At 50.9% G+C, this 26,636-nt stretch overlaps 1 long non-coding RNA gene across 1 annotated transcript; it reads left to right on the top strand.

The window, feature by feature from the left end:
• The first annotated feature begins 471 nt into the window (after nt 1-471).
• LOC139829103 (uncharacterized) lies at nt 472-21,826 on the top strand. Its single transcript, XR_011741364.1, has 2 exons — nt 472-1,529; nt 18,216-21,826. It is a non-coding gene; the product is annotated as an uncharacterized lncRNA (long non-coding RNA).
• Nucleotides 21,827-26,636: the final 4,810 nt, after the last annotated feature.

The following is a 26,636-nucleotide window of genomic DNA, read 5'->3' as shown; positions in this document are numbered from 1 at the left end:
TTGGTTTTATACAGCGTGGCTGGTGTCTCGTGGTCTGTTTGTATTCGGGATCCTTTGTATTTGGGGCTGTACCCAAAGGGCATCAGGCGGGACAGGCTGGGGAGCTGCCGGCTGCTCTTGTGCAATCGCCATTTGCCACCCGTGATCCAAGGCCGAACCTTCCCCTGCTATTCCCCTCCCCCACGAAATAGAATGTAAAAACCCTCCAGCAGCCCGTGCACTGAGGCGTTTCTCAGATTTTGAGTCATTTGTGTGGGGCCTGTGAGCCGCGTTTTGCAAATCCCTTTGCGGAAACAAGGGCTCTGAGGGGAAAACCCCCCCGCAACACAGGGCCCGCGCTCTGCTGAGCCAGCGCAGCTCTGGCTCTGGGGTCCCCAGCTCTAGGGAGACAGTTTTCTGCCCAGCAGACTTTACCTCCAGCACTTGCTCCTTTGCCTTCTGCAAACCTGCTGCTGGCTCCTGCATTGGCTTTACCTCGAGGCAAGGTAAACAGTAAAAGTGATAAGCAGGAAATGGCCAGGAATTCTGAGGAACTGATCAAATTCCTGAAGAACGCAGCTTCAAAGTGTGGGGTCATTAAGCGAGCGTTCACTATAGCAGCAGCTTGGCCGGGGTGGCGCAGGAGGACTGAAGCAGCACGGGGAGGATGAGGAGGTGTGTGGGGGCTGCTAATTGCTCATGGTGCCCCCAGCTCTTTTCCCCTTGGCTGTAGCTGTGTGGGGAAGCTCATTCTGTATTGGGGCTCCTCCAAGCATCTGAATTATGACCATCTGGAGGGTGTTTTGACCCTGGGGTGAACCAAGTTTATTTCCTTTTGATTTATTCATTAATTGTCCTTAGCCATCAGAAATCTTGTGGCTCTGACAACTTTTTCCGAGCCACCAGAGTTCACATAGCTCCTGCTTGGCAATTGCAGAGAAGGAACTTTTCTCTCTTAGGAGACAATTTCTTCCCTTGCAGTTACTCCCTGCATCTCAGGTGCCTCTACTTCAAACCCCAAATGATAAAACACCTGGTGGGGGTCAGCTCTGCCTCAACTGCAGGGATTGTTGTCTTTCTGCTCAAGAGCAAAAGTACCTCTGCTTGCTGGGCTGCAAGTCATGGGAAGCATCGTGCTTAGGCAGCTCGGAAGTGATAAATTCACCTTGTAACACGCAAGTGAGAAATTGCTTTGACCACCCATTTAGGCCCCCGGCGGGCTGCGGCGGCCAAGCCGCCCCCCCAGCCCCTTTCCCGGGGGCGGCCGGTAGCCGGGGCCGCCCCTTCTCCGCAGGGAAAGGGAAAGCGAAAGCGCAGCGATGGCGCAGCGGAGCGGGGCTGCGGCGGGACCGGGGGTGCTCGGCTGGCACCGCGGCCCCGGAGCATCCTCACCCCCAAGCATTCTCCCCCCGCTCGGAGCATCATCCTCCCCCTCGGAGTGTCTTATCCTTGGAGCATCACCCTCCTCGGAGCATCATCCCTCTTCCCGGAGCATCCTCCCCGGGAGCATCGTCCCCACCGACGCATCCCCTGCCCCGCGGTAGAGAGAGGTAAGCGGCTTCTTTTGCCGGTCACCGGGCATCCCCCGCGGGCTCAGGGGAGGTGGGGACCCCCGGGGGCCGGGGAGGGGAGCGGAGGGTCAGGCTGCTCCGGGAGGGGGCTGCGTGTGCCCGGGGAGCGGAACCGAGCCAGGCGGGAGGCAGCGCCTATGGATCTATAGGTGCCTGCCCGCAGCGGGGGTGCTGGGGAGCTGCTGCCTCTGCTTCCCTTCTTGGCTCCTCTGCTCTCTCTTTCTCTGCCGTGAGCAGGTGCGAGTTTGGGTAAGATAACAGCCCATTTGGCACATAAGAGGGTGATGAATTCTCCGTCCCCCCCCTTCCCACCACCTCTGTCCGGCTGCTCCTGGGGGGTCCCACAGGCTCCTGTGCCCCAGGGACCTGATTTTTGGGCTGCTGGGAGCTCCTGTTGAAGCTGGCACCTGTGAAACTCTGACCTTCAAGTTACAATTTGGGGAGTTTTCTTTTGTGCGTGTGTTCCCAGAGATAACAGGTTTCCAGGGCTGTTGATGAGCAGGGCACCGCTGCCCATCGCTTGGGTCGTTCAGTTTATCTCACTGCAAGTTCCTGTTTTCATGCTTCTAGTTGCTTATAACTCTACCAATTTCAGTTGTTTGAGCTGAAAATTTTCCATCTTGGATGTCCGGCTCAGCTTGGCTTTTATTTCTGTATTTCTGTATTGTGTTCCAGCCAAGAGGGAGGCGAGGACTGACCCTTGTCTCTCAGATGGCCGTGGTTCTGGTGATGTCTCCTTGGAGCAGCCCTGCCTGCCCAGCCTCCCCCTCTGCTCTGAGCAGGGAATTTGTGTTTGGGAAGGGAGAGCAGATTTTTGTAAAGATCTGTTGCCCAAATACAAGCCGATTTACACAAACGATAATGAACTAGAAGCTGTTTTCTTCTGTTCTGTGTCAGGTCAAGCACTAATTGAGGGTCTGGTAAAAGCTGCTGATGGTGCTGTAGAAGGAAGGTTGAGGTCAGGAACCTGAGAAGGGTGAGAAATAAATGCGGATTAGGGGAGAGGAGTGTCAGACAAGGGGGTAAGGCGGAGGCTGGACTAAGACTGAGCGCTGCTGAGGATGGAGATCAGTGCGGACAGGGTCCCCTCACCAGTAGCTGCTGCCAGACGCAGGTGTCCCAGGCTTTGCCCTTGCCTTTGGCAGGTGAAATTCAGTTTGTTCCTCTAGCGACAGCCGTGATCTCTGCCCGCTCTCCCTTTGAGCTCTCAATACATCAAACAGCTCAGCCGCACTCAGGACTTGCCTTTCCCCAGCCCAGCTGTGGGTGAAGAGCAAGTAACGCCCGTCTGCTCCCTGCAAAGGGTGGCTGGAGCGAGAAAACACAGGCGCTGCCTTGGGGAGAAGATCCTGTTCACCACAGAGCCAAGGACATGTTTGGAAAGGCAGCCTGTGTCCAGGGGACATTCACACCGCCGGCTCAGCTGTCAGCACGTGCTCCCGTTTGCTTATTTTTAAACTGAGAGCGTGTGCTAATTTGGGGTATGTGCCTGGCCCCAGGTACCCTGCAGGCTCCAAAACAGCTGCAGCTGGGCTGTGGAGTCACGGGCGGGCTGTGGAGTCACGGACAAGCTGCAGGCGGTGGCTGAGCGAGGGTTGTTCTGGCGTCCCTGTCCCAGGCTGGTGTGTTGTAGCCAGGAGCCGGGATGCAGGCAGCTCTGGGACCAGCAGCCATGTCCAGAGCCCGACCTGCTAAGAGAGCAGCTGGTGGCGATGGACCAAGCAGGAGCAGCAGCCAGGCAGATGCTCTTCAGAAGTGCTGAGTGCTTGGAGCAGTCACAGCGCTGAGAGAAAGCTGAGCTTTGGATATGTAAAGTGCTTTTTGACACCTTCTGAAAATTTAGTGTTGTGGGTTGATTGCTAAAATAGCCACATTATTATCCCTGCTCTGGCTCAGCCAAAGAAGTGAGACCACGAGACCAAGCCCTGGAATTGCGTGATAAGTATTCTGGCAGAAGAGCTGGTGAGAGGTTACGGTTTGTCCTCAGAGCAGGGTTTTCCCAGCACAGAGCGAACACCAGGTCTGAGCAATGTGGAGAAACAGCATAGAGTGAGTGAGCAGCATCCGGGATACAGGGGACGACGGAGATCCATCTGTGTTGCCCGAGTGTCTTGGAACGATGTGTCTTGGGGGATCCTGGTGTTCAGAATCTGAGCTCATAACCACAGTTGTGTTTTTCCACCAACACATTGCTCCCAGAGCACCTGAGCCCATTATGATTCTGTACCTAAAGATACAAATTAATCACTGGTAAAACTGTATGAGCTTTAACACAACTAAATGTCGGATGAATTTGGCCCACAGGTTCTTGTTCAGCTTATCAAGTATTGAAAATGGGCACCAGTTTATGGTACTGGAAGCTGAGTGCTCTGTGCTGGGATCGGGGCAGTGGTGGGTGTCTGAATGTCCAGCTCCAACAGGGAACATCCTTCTTCCACTTCTCTCCTGGGAACGGGCCCAGCCTTGCTTTACCCTTATCGTGTTTACAACAGCAATATTGTCAGAGCTTTCAGACTTGCACGCAGGACACGAGGCAGGAGGGAGCGGTGAGCGGGGACAGGAGGATGCCCCAGGGAACAGGGCAAGCACGGGACTGCAGCTGCTGCTTTAGCTTCTGTTTGGCCTGTGTTGGAAGCACCCAGGTCCCAGAGCCCTTTATCTTCTGCTTCCCATTTTGCAAACAAGCCACAGACCAGAGCGGTTTTATGATTAGTTTGCTGCTACAAAGCAAATAATCCTCAGCGCTTGTGCTGATACACACGTAAAACAGGAGGCTCTTCCTGCTTTTTTTGCATGAAGGTGTAGATTTTGTATGTCATAGTCTGACCGGCTTACCAAGAAAACCTTTCAATGCAGAAATGTTTGTTTGAAACCTGGCCACGTGCTCAGATCAAGGTCCGTCCTGGCCGGCAGCCTGCACGGGGCAGTGTCCCCATCACAGGACCGGGCAAGGCTTGTGGGCAACCCCCAGCGATTCAGGCAGGGATTTGGCATCTGCCTGATACCACACACCCCAAAGCCTCAGAGGGCCCAGGAGATGCTTTTGGCTGGGACCTCATGATCCCAGTGGCTTGAAAAAAGGGAAAGCCCACACTAGTGGCAGGTCCCCATCCCCTGGGAGCTCCCAGCTGCTGTCCCTCCCTCAGCAGCCAGCCCGGGGGCTCTGGAGGTGACCTGCTGGCTCACCAATGCCTCTCTGTGCGAGGCTGAAGAAGTTCTGGCTTCTCTGGGCTGCCACTGTCATTTCCAGGTCTCAGCAGTCTAGAAAGCTGCAACAAGGACCTTTACACAAGTTGCCAAAGGTGTTTGTGTCCCCTGCGGTGTGTCCCCTCCTAGTGCTACTCTCTGTCTCAACTGCTTCAGCTTCCACTTTCAGCTCAAACAGTGTGTGTCACGCTGCACTGACTGAGCCTCTACTGACTATAAAGGGAACCTGAAGTAGCTGGTTTAGACTGAGACATCTGCGGTGAGCTGGGCATGTCCCAGACGATGTGACCAAAGGGAGCGTGTGGCCTCAGCTCCGCTCTCAGGTGTGTGGGACACGTTTAGCTGAGTGCTCGGGACTGGTGGTCAGAGGGCAGGTCTGCAAACAGGCACAGGTTGGGGGATTAGTGTGGGTGATGCGTCCTCTGCTCAGGCTTTCAGCTGTTCCTCAGTGACTTCTGTGAGAGCTGCAGCTCAGCTGGGGAGTTCCCGGTTGGGGCGATGCACAGGACGGGGCTCAGGGACCTTCTCAGCGCCCTTCCCCGTGCCCGCACTGTGGGTCCATGTGTTTCTTCAGATGAATGATCTTCTGGGCTGGGACTTCACAGGCAAGCCCAGGCGGGTGAGGCTGGCAGGAGAGGGGAGGCTGGCAGGAGAGGACGCCGGAGGGACGTCCTGGCTGCGCGGTGACGAGCTGCCGGTTCCTCTGGGGACTGCAGAGGGCAGTGGCACCCGCCAGAAGCGCTGGTGGCCCTGGGTGCTGGTGGGAGGAGCTGCCCTTGAGCAGCTCCTGGCAGGTGGGGTGGGAGCCCCTGGGTGCTCCTGGGTGTCAACACGGGTCCTGCATCCCTTGCTGAGCTCTATCTTTCTGCTTGGATGGCCTTGCTCTGTAGAGCATCTCTGCAAGTCACTGCATGTGCTGGTGGTCACTGCTGGGGCTGTCCTGGTGTCCCAGCGTCTGTGCTGCCACCCAGAGAAGGCACAGGCGAACACCTCTGTGCTGCTTCCCTTGCAGCAAACACTTGGATGTTGACAGCAATGGCTGAGATTGAAACGGCTCAAAAGGCAATGGCAACAAGTGCCGTGCAATGCGCTCATCCCTCCTGCCTTCTCCTTCCCTCCCCAGTGTGGTTGCTGGAGCTGGCTCTGGTGGAAAGGATTCTCTGAGTGCCTGGAGCGAGGTGCAGGTTAAAATAGCTGCAGAGCAGGTCTTGTCCCACCCCAGCATCCCCCCAGAGAAGATGCTCTGCCCCAGCAGACCCTCAGGCTCTCCTTGCAGGTGCTGGTTGCTCATGTAGAAACATCAAGGGGAGGAGCAGGGGGTGAGGGTGACGGTGTGGAGCATGAGCGTGTGGAGATTTCTGGGGTGAGGCTCAGAGGTGGAGAGGCTGGAAGATGCTCAAAGAGCAACCAGGGAGGCACCGTGGTCATGCAGAACATGTGGTCTCAGACCCAGAGACACCAACCACCATCTGACACTTCGTGGTAGCCTCCACATCTGCATCTGGAGGAGGGGTTTGAAGGAGGGTATCACCTAGGAGACCCCAACACTTGCTACTTCTGGGGGACTTGGATACTCTGAGGAGCTTCCAAATCCTGGGAGAAGAGCAGCAGGTCTGAGAGGTCTTGGAGGAGCATCTCAGGTTGAGGATGGGGAGCTGCTGGTCCTATCAGAGCTGCTGCCTGCAGGAAGACCTGAATGCACTGAGTTCAGTTTTATCAGTCTGTGATCAAAACCTTGTGCCAAACCTTTGCCTTGAGTGTGTGGTTCACTGCCGATCTCTGCCCCTCTCCGCACTTCATTTTCCTCACGTCCTTGCTTCTCTGCTGGAAGTACAGCTTGCAGTTGTCACTTTTCCTCAAGAGAATGCTTCTCTGTTCTCATTTAATCCCAATGATTGCTGTACACAATAGCTGTGCTGATGGGCACCAGGGAGTGTCTGCCATCCTCCCTAAGCCCTGGCCAAGCCTGTGCTCACAATGACTTTCTTACCCTTGGGGCCCGAACCTCCAGCCCGTGGTTCAGAAACCCTGGCTGTGCTTCTGGTTTGTTTTTTGCTCTGTTGTTTTGGTTTTTTTCTTTGCTCTGGAGGCCAAAGTCAGCCTCCAGCACTGGCTGTGAGCTGGACTGGGGGAACTGCGTCTCCTGGTTGTTCTGGGACCCTTGCAAAGGAGCCCTTGGTTTCACCTGCATGTTGAGTTTATGCCCAGGGCCAGAGGTCAAGTTCAGGTGTACGGTGTGACAGCAAAGAGCTTTTGTGTAGGCTGCAGCGTGGCTGGGGAGAAAGACAACTGGGTTTGGATCTGTGCTGCTCTGGGACCCATAATGTGTGCTGGGGCTTCCTTTCCCCCATGGCACAGGTCTGCGGTCACCTTCTCAGCGCCTCTGGCACATCAGGGGTTTTGCTCTCCTACTGGGTGTTTGTTGCAGCTTGTTCTCGAGCTGACACCCATCCCACCCTTTCCTGTCTCATCTCTGCTGCGGGGGAAGGCGAACTGCCACGGCAGCCGCGCTTATCGCTTCGCAGCAGCCCCAGACATCTGCCAAAGGCAGCCCCGTCCTGGAGCCAGCTCGGCTACAGTAGCTAAAAAAACAATTTAAAAGGCAATACAGTAATTTTTTAAAATGCTCCAGGTGTTTTAATATAGGTGCTATGGAACATTGTGGGGGAATTGCTGGACACGGAATGGAGGCAGAGCTGGGAGACGGGAGGAAACCTGGAAGGGGGTTTATTTGCAGAAGCAGGTCAGGTGTGGCGGGGTGGGTTGGGGAAGAGATGTCAGGAGAGAGGAGATGAAGAGAGCGCGGGCTGTTTGCCTTCGCTGGCACGCTGCGGTGACGAAGGGAAAAGCAGGTTCTCCCCTCTCTAGCTCACACGCGCTCACTGTGCGGTCGTTCTTCAGCAGATTAATGGAAATGACTCCAGTTCAGCACCGTGCTCGTACCGGCCAGGCTGTGGTTTGCAGAGGTCCGGCCGTCGCCTGCCTTGCTGAGATCTCCCTCTGCCATATCTTCCCGCTGGGTCCGTGTCTGAGGCCACACAAAGGAGACTCTGTTCGCATAAATGCCATCCAGCCACCCTTTTGAGATTGATTTATCATGATACAGAACTCCTGGAGCTGCTGTTTCGCTGCCCAGTTCATGTTGTGCAGCACAGAAGTCACAATGAGTGCATTAAGTTGCTCTGCTAATGAGTGTGTAAATCTCTGCTAATTCATCAATATGTAATCCATTCCTCCAGCACAGCCGTTCTCACACAGCTACAGAGGAGCCTGCGCTCTTTCTGTGGCTGGGAAAACAGCTGAGAAATCTTCAGCAAGCACCGGCTGTGCTGATTTGCTATAGGATTATTTTCTATAGGCGCTGTCCTGTTAAGCCCCCATACGGATGGTGTTTTTCGCCAATCAAGTCTATACCTCTGTTCACCCTTGTAGCTGCTCCCTGTGCTGTGAAAGGCACGGAGAGGGGGACTTTCCCCACCTGAGGGGCAATGGAGCTGCTGGTAAAAGCGTTCAGTGGCTTGGGAGGAGTTTGAGTCAGTCCCCTTTGCCTTCTAGAACCTTTATTTTAGCAAAATATACTGCTGAGTTTAAGAGCCCAAGTAAGAATCCCAGCTGAGACTGTGTCCCTGGAGAAAGGGGAACACGTTGTGTCACTTTATGGACCCCAGGGCAGCTCCTCCTTTGCTTTACCTTCAGCAGCTCTGGGACTGACAGTCACCTGCAGCTGGGGGGAAGGTTCTTACTCTAAGTGAACCCTGTTTAAGGAAATTTAACGCTAGTTATGTGACTGAAATGGTGTTCGTCTGGTATAGAATCAATTAACCCAGTGATTAAGCAGAATAAAACTTGCTTGCTCTGCCTTACAAGCACCTTGTTTTCCATCAGCAAATAAACACGACCCAGGGGCTGCGAAACCAGTTCTGCCGCTCCCTGACGGGAAAGGGATCGTCTTAACCGTGATCCTGCAGGGCAGCGCGGTGTCCAAAGGGATCGTCTTAACCGTGATCCTGCAGGGCAGCGCGGTGTCCAAAGGGATCGTCTTAACCGTGATCCTGCAGGGCAGCGCGGTGTCCAAAGGGATCGTCTTAACCGTGATCCTGCAGGGCAGCGCGGTGTCCAAAGGGATCGTCTTAACCGTGATCCTGCAGGGTGGCACTGTGTGCATCGCCGTGTCCAAAGGGATCATCTTAACCGTGATCCTGCAGGGTGGCACTGTGTGAATCGCGGTGTCCAAAGGGATCATCTTAACCGTGATCCTGCAGGGCAGCGCGGTCTGAATCGCGGTGTCCGCTGTCACTGGACGCGGCTCAGCAGGCGAACCAGCTTTTGCCTTTGCTTCATCTGATGGTGGAGGGTGCAAAACGTGAAAATCCAGAGGTGACAAACTTTGAGCCTGGGTGTTCTTTCCTCTGAGTTTCCCATAATAGCTGTTAAAAAACATTGCTGCATTCTGTCCGCCTAAATCCCTTGCAGGATTAAGGAAATAAGTAACACCTACATCCCACAGCATCTCTGCAAGCTTAGAAAATGGAATTGTTCCTTGTGGTACACAAGTTAAAGATGCACGGGGCTGGGGTTTCACCCTGCCTGAATCCCACTGAGCCCCGATGCTGCGGGGACATGGGCTGTGGGGTCCCACCGCTCACCCATGGTGGGCTTGGGCACCCTCTGGTCGCTACAGTCAGTGATGCCCGCTGATGGGTAAGGACTGGACTGACTTTGCTTTCTCAAGTGTGAAATTGGTTTTAATGTGATGTCAACGTGCCTTAATCAATGTGACTGTAGCCACCCCTGCACATCTGGAGCAAACCCCAGTGAGATGCTGCAGGAATGAGCGTCCCCCTGCATGGCCAACGGGTCCTGCAGGCAACGGGCACCTGCAGCCAGGGCTCCGTGCCTGCTCGTGCTAATTGTGAACTGCTGCATAGATTGGGAGTAATTAAGTAGCTATTGGGTGAGAGTATGCTAAAAGTCTGCAAACTTAATTTTAATTTGGAGAACCTAGAGTTGTATCAGTCCCCATTTATCATACATCTGTCTGCAATGACTTTTGGATGTGGAGTTAATGATTTCTAGAGAGCAATAAAAGCTAATGGCTCCCAGGCTGGCCGTACGGTGGAAAGGTTAGGTTGCTGGCTCGATTTATTTCCCCGGAGCGGCAGCTCTCCAGCCGGCTCCAGCGCTGCTCCAGCTGCCGCTTTCTGCTCCGCGCATCGCGCTCTGCCGCCGAGGATGTGGCTTTGGGGAGCAGCCCCGCTGCAGGTCGACTGAGAGAACAATTTTGCTTCTAGTGATTCATTATTATCTTACCCGGCTGCTTTCAATGCACATTCATAAGTTACTATTTATCGCCAATATCTGGTTTTTATCAATATATTTTGTTGTGGTTTAAGTCCTTCCTTTGCGGTGCGTGGTGTAACACGCCTGGATGCAGCTTCTCCTGCGAGGCTGGTGATGATGGAGATGGCTGGAACTGATGAAGCTACGCTCATTTTCTGCCTCTTATAAGAGAAGTGTAATTGCAAGCTGCATAAAAGAGGCAGATATTTTAATTCCACATGCATTGTTTGCATGGATCAAAGCTGCCCTACGTGATCCATTCTGGGGAGAGCGATGCCACCCCTGCTCCCCACAGCAGCAGACACAGCCGAGGGACCAGCGCCCCGAGCAGCACCCAGAGCTGAGCGGTGGAGAAACCACCATGTGTTTGTGTTGAGATAACGCAGCAGAGATTAGATAGAGAAAAGGCATTGTCTTATCCGCTCAACCCTTGGAGTTCAGCCCCCAGGAAAACCCAAGCGGGTGCAGAGGAGGAGGGTCACGGGTCAGGGACGGTGCTGCTTCATTCTGCTGCTTCACCAACACGCACTAATTTTGCATCCTGATGTTTTTGCCTCCCTTTTGGAAAGAAAAGGCACAGCCAAAAGCCTTCTCGAGGAGCTCGGTAAACGTGGCAGTGCCTGTTCCATTTTGAAAGTCTCTTTTCTGAAACAATAAACAGCATCGCACAAAATAGCTGACACTTCACATGCAGCCGTTGCGTCACCTTCCGCTGAACGAGTATTGCGGTTAATAAAAGTGTAGTGTGTGCCAAGCCAGCAATAACAAGCATAAATATGGGAGGTCCCTCAGCACATGAGGGTGGTCTGGAAGACCTGTCTCTAAAGAGCTTTGATTCTGATCAAGTACACGGTGCAAATAAAGCAACTCATGCTGGGGAGACAGCATTGCAGGCACAGGTAATGTGTGCAGATGGGCCATGGGAGCTGCTTTAGGGATGCTGCTGGGTGCTTGTCTGGATTATACAGAAGGCTAAAAGCCGGTCTGAATAAAGCGCAGGCTATTCTAATAGTGCTGATGAGATGTTTCCTTGCACTGGCTGTTGGTGTCATATCCAGCTGTGTGAATATAGACCCTGCAGCTGGTTTTATTAGTTCAGATAGATGAAGTACAGTGCACTATGAGAAACTTCCGTGGGATTCCCTGTGGCTTTCTTATTTCTGCTTATCTTTTCTGCTGCATACATCGATGAAAGAAAGCTGTTTGGTTTTTCCCCCTGAATTATGGGTCACTGGAGATGACTCAAATCATCTGTATTCCCTTGTTATTCCTCATGACCCAAGTCTAGTGGGGAGAACAGAGCAAGTGTCCCTTGCTCTTGCCTTGCAGAGGAGGGTCAGCAGTAGCATGGCTGTCATCTAAACCAGGGCACTCTCACCCAGCAGAGACAACGAGCTCTTTGGTGCCTCCTTGGTCTTCTGCAAAGTTTCAGCGTGGGCTGTTCCGAACCGAATGTGGGTCTGGGAGCAGGAGCCCACATCCCCACCTCTGAAAAAGCCACCGTCTCCACAGTTGTTTCAGCTTTGCCACTTTTATGCAGTTGGGTTTCCTTGTGTGATTCATGCAAACTCAGCTTGAGAAAAACCAGCCACCTCTGCCCGGTGCCAAGACCTATTGAAGTGTTTCACAAACCCTTTTTGCTGGAATCGCCTGCAGAAAAGCCGTTCCCTCTCTCCGCCCCGCCAGCCCCGGCCGTCCCTCTCCAGCTGGCACGCGGTGACACGGGGGAACGAGGAGGGAGGACTCGTGTTTGCGTGTTTTGCCACCAGCCGTGGTGCAAACCCCGTCACCACTCCCTCCGTCCCCTCCCTGGGCTCTCCCAGCCGAGCTGCTCGGCCTTATCACCAGCACTGTTGCGTTCTAATCCACTTTGTTTTCTTCTGTATCAAGCAAACTATTGACTTACAAGCCAAAGCAGATTTCCTTGTGTCAACAACCCAATCTGCAAGTCCTGGTTTCCTTGTTTAGAGAGAAACTGCCCGTCTGCTGCGGCCGCATCCCTCGTGTGCAGCAGGCGCAGGGAGCGGCTGTGTTTGCCCTGCTAGAGTCACAGCTGCTATTTTAGGGCACTGATGCCCCAGGTAACTTTGTCAGCTGAGAAATGATGTCTTGTTTGGTTGGTTGGTTTGGTTTATTGTTTGGGTTTTTTTTCAGATGAGTTTGAGATGAGCCATCCTTTCTCTCTTGGAACTGCCCTCCTTCCTACTCGGCTGCAGCCCAGGGGAGATGGAGCAAAACCCCAGTTTCACCCAGGTGGAGAGGAGCTTTGCTGTTGAATTCAGCAGCATCACAGCTTATCCCGCAGCTTCCTCCCAATAAAGCACTCAAGAGGACCCATGAACCTTCCAACTTTCTTCTTTCCTTTTGAGAGAAAAGCATTCCCTAAGCGCTTTTCCTCCTGTTATGCAAATTATTTGAATTATTGAAACTAGGCCCGGTTTAAATGAAGTGTTCAGTTCCTCCCTGGGTATAACATTCAGCTCGTGCTCCAGCAAAACCAGGCCTGTGACCTTGGTCACGGGAAGCATGTCATGAGCTCAGTTTTGTTTGGTGTGCTTAAGGATAGCGGAGGATGCTCTCCCAGCCAATATAAACAGAATCGAGACAGTTGTAGCAAAAGAAATGTATGTCTCTTTGTTGAAGTACATCTTCGCCCCCTAATTTATCTTGTCTGCTTTCCTTTGTTTCGAATGAACATGCACGGAGCAAGGGACAAAAAAGCTTGTGTGAGCATTCAATAATAGGATTTTTGTCTATTATAGGCAGCAAACCTGCTCGATAATGTCTGCTCTTTCACCTTGGAAACACGATGGGAAAAAGGAAAATGAAGTAATCCATGTGTCTAGCGCTTTTTTCCCTTTTTGTTTTGAAATCGAAGTCACAGAGCTGGGACATGGAGAAGCCCCACACAGGGCCCCGTGAAGATGAGCGCGAGAACGCGTCTGTACTGTGGCCTTCAGCGGGACGGGTGGCAGCGCCGGAGGGAGTTTTGTTTGTTAGGGCTTGTAATGTTGACATATTTGATTCGGCCACGTTTGTGAGCGTGTCTGGTTTCCTCTTGACGCTGCTGTTTCTGAGAACAGGTTTGATTTGAGCGAGGAGTCAGCCCTGAGGACCAAGGCTGTGTTAGGAGCAGCTTGCTTTCCTTGTTATTATGATCTCAGAAAAAATGCCCTGCTAAAGAAAGAAGGGCTAAAAAAATAGCGTGACGCAGTGTTCTGTGTTGGTTTTAATGGTGATTAGCGAATTGAATGTAAAGCACAGAGAGCAGGCGAGGTGATGGACCTGGGGCTGCCATTGCAGGGTCATTGATTCCCGCTCCCACGATTCAGTCATTATCCCTGGGAAAGCACCTGGGTAGCTTCAATATAAATCAGAAGGCACAAAAAACGTGGCAATAAGTGGATAAGAAACAGCTCAGTGTGCTGGGATCTGGAGATATTAATGTGTGCCCGTACCACGGCGCGTTGGCAGAGCCCCACGGTGACACCGTGGAAACCTGGGGGAGCCTGGATAAACCCCAATTAGACACCTTGGGATTAAACCATGTGCTTTGGAGGAGCAGACCCAGCCATGATGCTCAGCGGTGTCCAAACCTGCCAGGCGGGTGGTGCCGCGTATCGCCGGGTTAAGGATCAGCGCACCGTGAATAAGAAGTTACGATGTGCTGAGCGCACCCTGAATCATCAGGATTTTCAATATTGCTTCCCGTAAGTCAGGGTGAAGCAGCAGAAACATGCAGGGCAGAGCGGCAAACAGGCTGATGGGGGGCGGTTTAGGCTGGTCTGGATAAAGACAGACACTAATCCCCAAGCAGGGTACAAGTACGTACCCGCTTGCCAGAAAACCTGCAGAATGAAACAGGTTTAACTCTCTTACAGAAGCTGCAACAGCATTTCGCCCGCTGAAAATGAACAACATTGCCGAGGGAGCTTCCTTGGAAAGCAAATAATGGCTGCAAGCAAAATGTTTCGTGAAAACTCAGGTTTCTGATAAAAAGCGAAAGAAAGGCAGATTGGCAGGAGTTCGGGCCCGTCCTCGCGCTTGCACAAGGAGGTGGGCAGAGCGCTCCGTGCCCGGCAGCTCTGCAGCAATCAGGACGTTCACTGCTGGGCTGCGGTCACAGAAAACCGCTCTGGGGTCCAGGTATTGTAAAACACGCTCACCAAAAATTCGAACCATCTTGCTACATTAATCCTGCTCTACAGCCTAATCAGTTGCTAACGGAGATATATTTGTTTCAGTTAAGACTATTAAAGAAATCTGGCCAGTGCTTTGCTTTTGGAGTTGTGTTGCAGCCAATATTTCCTAGACTTATTTATTATAATTTATTTTTATTTTAGTCTGAATATTTTAACCCTGTAAAAACCCTTCCAGCTGCCTTGTGCATGTTTTCCCATCCCATACATCAGAGAAGAGGTTTAGAATGCACATCTGCTAGGAAAAATCGCCAGTATTTCTGTTTTAGAGATGATGAAAGTACAGAATAGAGAGGAAAAACAATTAGCAGCAGGTTTCCTGATCCTGATTGTCGGCTTTAAGCGTTGCATTGTGCTTCCTGTTGATGCAGAGCAGCTCCCCCAGTGACCTCGGTGCGTTCTTCACTCGCATGGTTTTGGTGAATGAAACTATTGGGTGTTACTTCGCTAGATGTTTCCATACTCTTGGGTTTGCCTTGTTGCGACTCGCTGGAGTCGGGTCTGTGTGACAAAGTGCTAGAAATAGAGAAGGAAATGCCATGAAGCTGGTTGAGGCTTCCAGCAAGGCGCTGGCTTTCTGACTCACCTGCTGGCATTTGTAACCCCGGTGGGCAGCAGCGAGGGCACGCTCCTGTGGTTAACTCCTTGATGCGAGCTCTTTCCTGCTTCTGATTAATTGTTCCTGTGTAATTGTCTTTGGATTGTCTGTCGCTTTCTTCTGCAACTTCAGACCCGCAGGGCCGTGGCCCTGCTCTGTCTGCCAGGGCCGTGGGTGGTGGCTTTAGTTCGCCCTTATCGACATCTGTGTCCTCACTGGGTGTCTGGTCTCTTTCAGAAAACATGACCTTAGGAACTGTGTTTGCTATTGAGAAATGCTGCAATAAACATTTTAAGGTAATTAGGTAATAAGGGAGGAGGATGGGGTTTGCTCCAAATAATGCAAATCCATCTTGGAGGGAGTTATGGGGGAGCATGACATTGCATGAATTTGCAACAGATGCATTCTGATTAAAACCAAAAGAAACTGAAAATATGAGTCAACGCTTTATCACGCATGAGACTGACTCAGGTATTTCTCAGGGTGCCAGAGCGGCTGGGGACAGCAGGAGGTCACCCAGGGCTGAGCCTGGGCCAGCAGCTTCAGTGGCCAAACTTCAACAGTATATCTAAATATTGAGACGGAGCCCCGTGGAGCTGGGAGGGCATTGGCAGGGCTGCCCGTGCTCTGCCCAGCTCATCTCTCGGGGAGCCGGTTCTGAAGCGCGGGTACCCCAGCTCTGCAGGGCTCTTACCCGGCTGGCGATGCTCCAGTTGTTTACCAAACTACTTTTAATCTCCTGACTACCCCCAGTATTGTGAGCTGCACTGACCTTGACAGCCATTTCTGCATTTCAGTGTTGGGTTTCTAACGGTGGTGTTCGTACCCCTGTAATTCGGTGGCTGTTTTATTTGCTTGGGAAGGATGCGCTGGTGGGATCGTGTGTGCTGTTGGGGTCACACCGGTCTGGAGGAGCCTGGTTGCTTCTATCCCACAAAAATGCTCACCCTGTGCCCTCCCCTTATATGTTTCATTAATAACCTCTGAACCTGAACGACATGGTGAGCTCTCCAGGGCATGGAGCTGCAGGCCTGGCCGGAGCTCGGGGCCGCTCTGGACCCTGTGGGGTGAATCAGCATGTGGGAAAATCCCCCAGGAGCAGCTGCTCGTCGGGACCTGGAGCTGTTTTCAGAGCCCGAGTTCAGCGGTGCCGGGCACCTCCAACCTACGCCACACCCACACTTGGCCTTTAATTAATGTATGAGAGCAGAGAATTAGAGATTGATCCTCTGCTGTTGTAAACCACCATATGTAAGCGTAATATCAGTGCTTGCTTCATCATAGAATGATTTAGGTTGGAAAAGACATTTAAGATCAAGTCCACCACTAAACCACGTCCCTAGGAACCTCATCCATCCATCTTTTAAACCCTGGGATGGTGACTCCACCACTGCCCTGGGCAGCCTGTTCCAATGCCCGATAGCCCTTTCCAGGAAGAAATTGTCCCTAAGATGCAACCTCAGCCTCCCCTGGTGCAACTTGAGGCCATTTCATGTACATCTGAGACTCTTGCACGGACCCTGTGTACCTCGGGATTCAAGTTGGAGATCTGTCGGGCTATCAGCAAATGGAGCTTAATGCACTTTGCAGGATGCTGTCGGCACAAGTCCCAAGCCTGCATCTGCATCTGTTTGTGCACCAACACCCACCGGTGGCATCTCCTCCACCATCCACTCTGCTTTCATCAGGGCAGCAGCTGGGAGCCTAGGCACATACCAGGGGATCGGTGAAGTCCCCAGCAGAACAGGAAACCTGATGCAGGTTCAACAATCGCCATAAAAATGGAAGAAAAATAGTATTGCCTTCAATCCCAAAGCGTGGAGCTTCCCAGCAGGCAGCTGCCTGAGAACTGCCGGATCTGGGAAGCACCCAGATCCTTGTCCTTTGGGCTCTGAGGAGGCTGAGTCTGATGGGCTCTTTGTTCAGTAAGTCGGGTCCTCCACTCCCAGCCCTGGGAGCTGGCAGCGCTCATAAGCAGCGCTGGGGCTGAGCTGGGCAGATAGGCACGACGCCAAGACCAGAGGCCTTTTGGTTGACCTGGGAAGAGTAAAAATGTTGGGTTTAGTACAGGAAAAAAAAAAATAGACCTACTTGGAGGAAGTTATGAAAAAATCACATGAATATGTCTGTGAACTTGGCCGCTGTACAGCGGCGGTGCCGAAAATAGCTGCAAAAAGCAGGCTGCGGGGTGGTGAGCAGTGCGAGAGCTGTGGCTTCTGCTGAAGCGTGAGGAGCAGGGGGATGGGAGGAAGATGATGGGAGGAAGATGATGCCGCATCTCACGGCGAGACCGCGTTCTGCCCCGAAGAATTCGCGTGTTTCAGCATCTCACGCATTTGAGGGCCAGCTTGCACTTGTTGGCTTGTTTATAGATGAGCTCTGAAGATATTTGCACGAACTTTGGAAGAAAAAATAGCAAACGAAACACAATCTTCACAGGAAATTTTGACGTCATTACTGTGAGTCAACTGAATAATATTAGCTGTATTATATAACTGTTGGTCTCGAGCCTTTCTCCTTATCTCGCCTGGTGAGTGTGCTACTGGGTGGTAACATAGATAAAAGAATTTCTCAGGTATGAGGCTGAAAATCTGAATTTTCAGGTTTTTCAGTCTCCCTTTCAATCTACGACATAAGGAGGGTTCCCACTGCACCCTGCTCAGGGCCAGCATGGTGCTCCTTAGCACCAAAATGAACTATTGCAGCTCATTTCAACAAAACTGTTCTTTTTCTTTTGGTTGGTTGGCTTAGGGGGGAGTTGTGCGTGTTTCGTTAGGTTGCTTTTTTAACAAACACAACTGAAATCTTTTATTTGGGTTTTATATTTATATGGGGTGACTTATGCAACATCCAAATGTACTTGTGGGAAATTCCCTTTTCATCTAAATCACATTTCCTGAGACAAAAGTGCTGTGATGGGCGAGTTCCAAACAAACTCAGATTTCAACATCTGTTTCAGTTATTCAAGACCAGCACATTAAAGTATTTAATTTCGCCTTGTTTTGTGATGTAACCGAGTGATCCCTGTGTGCTCGTGTGCCTTTCCTCGCCAGCAGCCGGTGCTGCTGGGGCAGGTGACAGGAGCCCTGAGCGCGATGCCGGTTTATGTCCTTTCCCACCAGCTACACGAACAAGTAGAACCACCACCAGCATCACTGTTGGACAGGGAAATTCAACCTAAACGCGGTCTGAAGCCCTGGAAACCCAGGGTACAACCGCAGCTGTTTCCCAGGTGGATGCACGAGTCAATCCCAGCTTTTTATCAGCTGAACTAGAAATACAGTAATATTTGATGTGTTAACGTTGTCTCTTTCCTCACAGGGCGTGAGCCGTGGTTTATACCCAGAGGAAACACGGGCTGCAGGCGAGGCTGGGAGATGTTCCCCATGGAAGTGGGGATGCAGAGGAAGGTTCTGGTGGAGCAGCCGATGTCTGCACAGCCAGCAGCTCCAAGGGAAAGCTCTCGCCGTCCAACACCAGTTGAGTGTCCAATGTGACAATGGAACCACAGGGAAAAGCGGAGGGAAGACTTTCGAGTTAGTCCTGAACCTTAACTCAGGTTTGCAGCCACGTGCTTTACAACCAGTAACGATGAAGAGCTGAATTTTGGCGTTTCTTGTGCATCCTGCAGGCAGCACACGGCCCATCCCTGCTCCACGCGAGAGCTTTGGGAACACAGCTGTGCTGGGTCTGTGGTTTTAGTCACTTCCAGAGAAGAAGATTCATTTTGATGGAACCAGGTGGCCTCCTCGGCACTCGTCCATGTTCTAATGGGGATGAAGGATGGTTCCCAGCTTACATCGTCTCGCTGTTGGGGTCTGACCCTGCTCACACATCCGTCACTGCTTGATTTGCCATCACTGATGTTCAGACTCTGACCCTATCAGGACCATTATCTGGATTTCGGTGAACAAACACCCAAAAGCAGAAGCGCCCAGCAAGGCCTTCCTCTGCCTAACGAAAAACAAAGACCAACTTGTGCTGAACTAATTAATCCCACTTTAATCCCTCTCTTTGGGATGGGATCTCTTTGCCTTTCCGGAACCACCTGGTTCATTAGAAACTGGGTTTTTGAATGTGTTAGAAATGTAGACCTCGTATTCCCCCAGACACGTGGGGATGTGGTGGAATGTGGGTGCATATTGTATCTTAATAATCTGGTATTCTGGGGCTGTCAGATGTTTTGAAGGAGGTTTGAAACTGGTTTTATCTCAAAGGAGGTGTTGGGTCCTCGCTTAACCGAGTGTGCAACTGCATATAGATTTCTCAGCCTAAAATGTAGTACTATACACTAATCAGATATTATTTAGGGAGTAAGCTCTGCTTCACTGAAAATTAAAGGTGTTAAATTAGAGTTTAAAGAAAACAGGTTTTGGGAAAAAAAAATCTTTGAATAAACCTATTTCGGTTCAAATCTGAATTTCCCCAAAGATGTTGACAGGATTCATTTATCCGTCGTACATGTATTTGTTCATCTATGCCATTATACAGCTCTTTTCAAGCTGAATATTGTATTGGAATGCAGCAAAAGCCAAATTTAAGATATGAAACTGGAGGAGAGCATATTTCATACTGCATAAAATGCACCTCTGGAAATTTCAGTTCTTCTTTTCTGCAGTATTACAAATGCTTTTATAAAGTGTCACGGCTGATGAGCTAAAAAATATATAAAAAAGGAAAAAAAAGCACGGTGGCTTTGGGTATATTCACTTCAGGTTTGTGGTTCATGTTTCCCAGGCTGCTCCGAGGTGAGCGCAAGTTCAGCCATCGCGCTGGCTCCACCAGCCCCGGCTGCTGTTTCTAAATGACTCTGATAAAAGATTGTGAAAAACGGTGGGAAATTGCGTCACCCTGGTGATGCATTTTCAGATGGGGACACAGCACAGGAGCCGTGTTGGGGTCACGTTCTGCCCCTCCAGACTCCCTCCTGGGACCTTGCAAACCCACTGCCTTCCGCTGGGATTTAATGGCATCCCCCTGCATCTCTAGCCATGCAATTTAATGGCATCCCCCTGCATCTCTAGCCATGCAATTTAATGGCATCCCCCTGCATCTCTAGCCATGCAATTTAATGGCATCCGTCTGCATCTCTAGCCATGCAATTCAATGGCATCCGCCTGCATCTCTAGCCATGCAATTTAATGGCATCCCCCTGCATCTCTAGCCATGCAATTTAACAGCATCCCCCTGCATCTCCAGCCATGCTGGCTTCCTCCTTTACACTAGAAATTCTGCATTATCTAGTGATCACGGAGATGCCAGAATTCTCTTTGATAGAAGATAAAAAGCTCGAAGAGGCCCTGAGCCCAGGGGCTTCTCTGGGTGGAAGCCCCAGACCCCTATCAGCTACAAGTGATGTGAGACCCATCTGAAACAAGAAACCCTAGAATAGCTCTTTGCTTTCTCACTGCCTGGGCTATTGCTCTTTAAACCCTTTATTTTCAAAATATAAAATACGTTTTCCTTCTTAATCTTTGAGAGGTTTTACTTTAACCTCATTAAACTTCACTGCCAAAATCCAAAGCAGGTTGAGATGAAGCAACTGATACGTGAGAATACGAGTCATACATCGGTGCCAAAGAAATGCAATAAAACAGTGTCTCCATATCTGTCTTTAACTGGTGTAAATACAAGGGGAAGAAGCGGGGAGTCCCTGTTTGGCAGAGTTATGTTAGAAATTAACCCAAGCCCAGGCTTTCCTGGTAGAGCCAGCGCTGTTCTCTGCAGGCTCGTTGCACGGGGTTGAGTGTTGCGGTGCTGGGATATCTTTGTGTTTGTATGTGAATATAAGAAAGCAGAAAAACAGACCATCCCGTGTACTTGGCTGTTCTAAAAGAAACCCACACAAGTGCATATTTTGAGGGAGGTGATGCAGATGCTACAACCGTAACAAGTGCACGTGTCCCCACTCCCAGGCTGCTGCGCTGGTGGGTGCTGTTCCTGCAGGCACGAGCCGGGGGTGACATTGTTCTGGGGGTGCCCAGTGACCCTCATGGGCAGACCCAATGCACACCCACATCCCAGCGCAGCTCCTGGTGCCTTAGGTGTGTGCTGGGTACCTCATCAGGGCACTGTTGGATGGGAATTTGGTGCTAATTTGCACCAGCACTCGGGTAACATCTCCTGGCAACAAACCTGCAGTGCTCTTGGCTCTTGCTTCTATCATTACACAGTCATTTACTACACAAAAATAGTTCTTAAGACTCTAGCACAAATAGCAGATCTTTCTGGTTTTAGTATTTTCTCCCCTGAGTAGAGAACAAGTCCAGCCTGGCAGCAGTAATCCAGTCTTTGCCACCGAGACACTTCTCTCCCTATTGCAGTTTTTGCATGAGAGGGAAAATGGCACCTCAAACAAGAAGCATCCCGTGAATCCATCCCTGCACGATGGTGTTTCCTCTGGCACCTGGCTCGGACCTCTCCTTTCCCACTCTTTCTGAAGCAGGAGCGAGTGTGCGTGGAAGGAGGTGCCTGCGTTGAAACCAGCTGAGAAATATCCCGGCCACTTCTCTTTTCCCATCAGTGGATATTGCTTCAGTTCTCATTTTCTAACACTGCCTCGTTCACCGGCTTCAGGCCCTTTTCACCAGGATTGCCAAGGATTTCAGAGCCTTGAACCAAGATATACTTGAGCTATTATAAATTAAATCTTTCATATTCCTATCACATTTGGTCTTCAAATGGGCATTTATCATCCTTTCTACAATATTTTTCCTCTCTTGTGACTACAAGCAATACAACCTAGAGCAAGTTATTTACATCGTGCTATCTGCCAGGTTCTGGCCACGGAACTCTCTCTGTACTCCTCTCCTTTTACCTACACCCAACTTTTCCCTTTTTAGCTTGATCTATTCTGCCACCTTCCTCTTGTATCAAACCTCGTGCCCCTTCCCTGTCCTTTAATATTAAATTAAAACATACACCAACTTGTATCTCAGACACCCTGTAAAATTTGTGATTCTCAGACTGTTAGAAAATTGCTCAGATACCTGCAGTGAATCAGACTGGAGTTACCTGCATCCCATCATCTCATCACTATGTTGTTGCTTCTGCACATTTGTGGCTTTTTGGGTATTTAATCAGTACTAGTTTCACCTCAGGGCCTCAATTTCCACCATGGATGGTGCTGCTGTTTTGGAGCCGTAGTGCACCCCAGGTCTGGATGTCAGTTCTTGCTCCTGCGGCGCTTGTGCGTCCCCTCCCCCGGGCTGTTAGATCGAATGTACCTCATATGTGCACAGAAACCAGCAATTCTGTGCTGGTTTTGGCCAGGAGCCTTGGTACAGCTTCAATATAAAACATCAATAAGGATTTGGTTGTTTCCAAGAGGCTCACCATCAGGCACTATCAGAAAGGAGCAGATTTAGGTGCCAATGCTGAGTTACCAAGCTGGTCCTGTCCCTCCCCACCCCGGGCATCCCTGTACCTGCTGCCAGGTGATGCTGACAGCAAAGCCGCTCTCACCAAGCAGCTTCTGCACCCCGATGGTGAACCAGGTGAGAAATCAGCAGGAAAGGTCAGGCTGGAAACACGGATGTGGCTGCTGAGTGTGCTCAGCTGGCCCCGCTGCAGCAGCAGCCTCAGCTGCCAGATCACAAGCGTTTGTCCCCAGAAGCCCTGCCCTTTGTAGCTATTATTGTCAGGGCTGTAAGGAAAAGGAAATAGGAAGCAGAGCTGCTGTAATGCAGTTTTGTGTGCTGCTGGGTGCTGGTTGCTCCAATATGTTTCTACTTACCTTGTGAGTGGGGTTTGTTTCCGTTTGAGTTTTGTAAGCGGTAGCTGCAGCTCTTCAGCTCAGCATTGCCGGGCTCTGGGTTTTCCATGGGGCAGTTCAGCCCGGGTCATGTCCCAGCAGCAGCGTCCTGCCACGAGCCAGGGCTTTGCAGAGATGTGATTCAGCACAGGGAGGAAGGAAGGAGCCAGCAGGTCTGTTTCTCTGAAGCCAGGGCTCCTGGGATGGCAGGGCTGGCTCTACAAAGCCTGGAGTGTGGGCTGAGCAGGGTCTACAGCAGAGCCAGGCTGGAGCCTGCAGCTCATCAGCTCCTCTGTGTACCAGGTATTCTGTTGTTATTTCAAATTTCTATTGCTTATTACTTCAGGGCAGAAGTGGTTGAGAGAAGCTATGAGCGCAGTCCTGATGGTGGGCATGTGCTGGTTTGCTGGTGTCCTGGGCTTAGAGGTGAGACCCCAAGCTGAGTTACTGGGACACTGAATTGAGAAATAAGGGCAGGCATCTGGCTTTTAGTAACTCTTGATCTGGGGTTTAGAAACACACCTAAGGAGCTTTGTATCCTGTTGTTTGAATCACACGTGGCTTAAAACTGCTGTAGTAATTCCTGAGTTTAATTCCCGTTTACCTTCAGAAGGTAATAATTTCCATGCTGTGGGCTGCTGATTGGTGTGAATCAAAATGACTGAAGAGAATTACTGAAAACGAGAGGAAAACATGGAAAACATCACTGGTGGAGCTGCCTGCACAGATGTGTTCCTGGCACATTAGTGTTGCATTTTAAGACAGCATGAAACTGTTTCTCCTTTTTGTTTTCATTCGTAGACAGAAGCCAAACTCTACTGGCTCTAAGATGACCTTTTCCTCCCCACACCCTCTATATTTCTGTATTTTCCTCTCTTTCTCTCACTGCACAGGACACTTCTCCTGTGGGTGTTTCTCCTCTTGCAAGGCTCAGGATGGGGGCCAAGCCCAGGTAACGCCTGCCCCTGCGTGAATGGGAACATCACACAAACAAGAAAGAACTTCCAAGACACCAAATGCCTCTTTCTAATCTTTCTGTGCCAATTGCCCTTGGCTCCTATATACTTTGGTAAGACAGGAAGAATTATCCACTGTGGTTTATTCTAGTAATAATGCGTATTAAAAGTCCCTTCAGAGGGGCTTCCCATCGAGGGCAAGGGATCCTTTGTGCTGTGATTTTCTGCAGCTACGCTGTTTTGTTTGTTTGTTATTTATGATTTAGCTTTCCTCAGACAGTAAGGTTAGATTTGGGGTTTGTTGTTGCTGTTTGTTTTATTTCAGTTTGGTAAAGCAAATATTAAGCCAGCACTTCAGTGCATAGAAACCCTTAGCTAGTGTGAAAGACTTTGGCAGAAATGCCGTGTAAAGTATGGCTGGGTTCCACCTCTGCTTTTGAAGCTGATACAGACGGTTTCACCTGGGAGCTTTATGCTGCTGCATTTCTGTGCTCCAGAGAAACATGGTACAAGTGAGGCAAGAGCCACCGATAGCTGTATTTCTGTGGCTGTGAGCTGTGGGAGAACAGGAGAATTGCTACCAGACCTTAACTGAAACATAACTAAAACTTCATAAAAAAATAGATCTCTTGGAAGCCAGTTGCTGATTAAAGATGAGAAACAGCTGGTAAATCCGTGCACTAAGCAGGAGGAGAAAGCAAAGAGCTTCTCATGAGCCACAGCACCGATGATGATCTGCCTGCTGTTGGAAGAACAAGGAGAGGAGCCTTGTAGGGTAACTCATGTGGGAAGGGAGCTCAGGAGGACTCCAGTCCAACCTCCTGCCCAAGCAGGGTCAGACCAAGTTGCCCAGGGCTGTTTCCAGCCAAGTCTTGAAATCCTGCAAGGGTGGAAACTCCTGGGTGACCTGTCCCCACTGCTTGGCTGTCCTTGCACTGACCCTCCCGTGCAATCGGCCTCTTCTGTGCTTCTTGCGAGTGGTGTGAATAATGCTGGTGGTGGATATTTTAAAGTGATGACGTATAATGTGTGACTTTTGCTCGGGAGACTTCCCAGGAGCTCCTGTGGTCAGGGATTCCACACAAAGCTGATGCTCTCTGAGCGTGGAGGTCTCTCTTCTCATCTTCTCTGCGTGTGGTTTGGTGGCCCCAGGCAATGCTGTCTGCTGGGCACCGGTGGGTCTGGACTGGGTGGATAATCAGTGAGTGACTGGGGGGTTAAGAGCAAACATAAACGTGTATGCAATGCCAGCCTGCCAGACCTGCGAGGCCGTGAGTAATGATCGAGTCACTACCCATCCCACGGCTGAGATGTGGAGTGAAAGGAAAGGATAAAACCATGTTAGCTGTGGGCAAAAGAGGATTTCCAAGGAAGTGAGTTCTTGTTTCTTCAGGTAAGGACTTACTGAAGCCCACAGGCGCTTCTGGCAATGCTCCTGCTGCAGAAGCATTAGGCTGCATGCTGCAGTTACATGGGCTGGAGAGAGACTACAACAGAAAGTGCTCTAGACAAAATTTACGCTGGCTATATGAACGCTTCTGCTGCCACCTCCCCAAGCAAGGCAGGGAGTTTTCAACTACAGAATCACCAACAGCCACACAGGACGCACCCTGATTTATGCAGCAAATACCAGGGAAGGCTTCAGTTCTGTTTGTCATTTAGCAAACGGTGACGGTTGCTCCAGCATGTGAAATATTTCATGCCTGACACCTCAATTCAGGAAACAGTGGTTTGCTCAGCAGAGGTGCAGGAGGCAGCAAGTTGTTATCAAGTATAACATTAGCCTGTCTTTTTTTTTCTTGATTTACTGAGTGTGTTTTCCAGAGCAGAAAGCTGCACAGCGGTGGACCCCGGGTAGCACATGCAGGTTTTGGCCACAAGCAGCAGGGGTTGTGTCCCGAGCACCGAATTCTCGGGTGTTTTGTTGGATTTTTGACAGCACACAGCGAGTTCGTTTTCCTGCAGAGCTGGGCTGGCATCCTGCAGACCTCGGGCGCTGAGGTTCCTGTTACTCACACACAAGGTGCCTGAGGTTTGCTGAACCGCGGTGAGCTCATTGTGAAACGGTGCCACCGAAGTGGCTCCAGCCGCCCGTGGGTTGGTTGTTATTCAGCAAAGCGGGGTGAATTCAGTCCCTTCCAGGCCCTTACCAAGAAGTCAGATGCACTTGTTGATTGTTGGGGTGAGCTCGCTGGGTGTTACGCATAAGTGGATACAAACCACGTGAGTTTTCTGGATGTGATGCGGCTCGTGCGGGGTTTTGGCAGGTAGCCTGAGGTGATGGAGCCATCACGTGAGCAGCGGGCAAACGGAGCCCAGCTTTGCCATGGGCCCAGCCCATGCCGGGTGGGCTGCAACCTGTCCACGGGGTGAGGCCAGGAGCCTTGTGGAGCAGGGGAGACCCCGCTGAGGCTCTTCCAAAGCCGACGGCAAACGATTGCTCTGGGCACGAATGGCAGCTGCTGGCTCTCGCACTGAATTATTATTTCCGTGTGAAACGTGTGCGCTCTGACATCATTCACTCAGTGATTTTTGAATAATGCCTCTGGCAATCTATGTCATCTCCCCCTAGAATTTTCTTTTTTTAATATCCAAAAAATCAGTTTACCAGCCACAAGGCTGGGAACAGGCCAGCATAGTCCACACACCGCTCTCTGCTTTCTTCAGCAGTAAAGTTGGTGAAAACAAAGCTGTACCTGTCTGGACTTGGCTCCTCAGTTAATTTCTTCTGCCTGAAGACTGTTGGTGAAATCTTTTATAGTGTTCAGCTCAGAACAAACTCAGTGAAACATATTCTTGCAATGCAGATATTAAAACCAGACACGTTCAGTGTTTATGCCTGTGGTTAGCGTGGGTCTTGTTATTTAATAGCCTGGCCTGTAATAGCTAATATGTGTAATGCTTGTGCTGGATCCATTTTGAACTAGGGCCAGCATCCTTATGCTGCTCTTCCATCTTTTGTTCTCTGTGCTATCACAGCTCAACCACCGCGTCTTGAAAAGGACCAAACCCTCCATCTACTTTCTGCTTGCC

Source organism: Patagioenas fasciata, chromosome 14 (genome assembly GCF_037038585.1).
Source record: "Patagioenas fasciata isolate bPatFas1 chromosome 14, bPatFas1.hap1, whole genome shotgun sequence".
Lineage (NCBI taxonomy): Eukaryota > Metazoa > Chordata > Aves > Columbiformes > Columbidae > Patagioenas > Patagioenas fasciata.
This window is presented reverse-complemented; position numbering and strand designations above follow the sequence as displayed.